Source organism: Schistocerca gregaria, unplaced genomic scaffold (genome assembly GCF_023897955.1).
Source record: "Schistocerca gregaria isolate iqSchGreg1 unplaced genomic scaffold, iqSchGreg1.2 ptg000705l, whole genome shotgun sequence".
Classification (NCBI taxonomy): domain Eukaryota; kingdom Metazoa; phylum Arthropoda; class Insecta; order Orthoptera; family Acrididae; genus Schistocerca; species Schistocerca gregaria.
In genome coordinates this window covers 120,001-120,649 of record NW_026062083.1, presented here as the reverse complement: position 1 = coordinate 120,649, position 649 = coordinate 120,001, and the positions used below count along the sequence as shown (strand labels likewise).

The following is a 649-nucleotide window of genomic DNA, read 5'->3' as shown; positions in this document are numbered from 1 at the left end:
GCCGCGACGCCGTCTGCTGCTCGGTCGCCCCAGCGGTTCTCGCAGGTGGTTTGTATCGCAGTTGTGCGGACGTGTTGGCGCGTGCGCTGTGCTGGGAGAGTTCGCTTCTGCACCCAAGTGGGGCTTTGCCCTTGTGTGGCGCTGGCGTTGGAGCTGCCAGTCACCATAGGTGGCGCGTGTTGTCTCCCGCCGGCAATGCCACGACAGCACGCTCCCGGGCCTCTGTCGGCAGCGGCAAGCTCAGTTGGGAGCAAGGGTGTTCGCACTAAAACCGTCTACTCGCCTAACTCCGGGCGATTGCGCCTCTCTCGAAACCGACCAAGTACCTAGGACGGCGCTGCGCGCCGCCGGGACCTGAGAGGGTTTCGAGGTGTATCGTGCAGGGGAGCTCGGCCTCCTCCTGTTTGCAGAATAATTGAGCGGACGCTTGCGTGTTCGCGCGGGCCCCCGGGACACACTCCCGGGCGGCCGGCTGCTCAGCTCTAGTTGACGCAGCTCCCTGGTTGATCCTGCCAGTAGTCATATGCTTGTCTCAAAGATTAAGCCATGCATGTCTCAGTACAAGCCGCATTAAGGTGAAACCGCGAATGGCTCATTAAATCAGTTATGGTTCCTTAGATCGTACCCACGTTACTTGGATAACTGTGGT

The 649-nt window shown here is 60.4% G+C and overlaps 1 non-coding gene across 1 annotated transcript in view; it reads left to right on the top strand.

Moving 5' to 3' along the window:
- Positions 1-496: 496 nt before the first annotated feature.
- LOC126320252 (small subunit ribosomal RNA) overlaps positions 497-649 on the top strand; it is a 1,893-nt gene continuing 1,740 nt past the window's right edge. Inside the window, exon 1 of the ribosomal RNA XR_007557989.1 lies at positions 497-649. This exon is cut by the window's right edge and continues 1,740 nt beyond it. This is a non-coding gene — a ribosomal RNA (small subunit ribosomal RNA).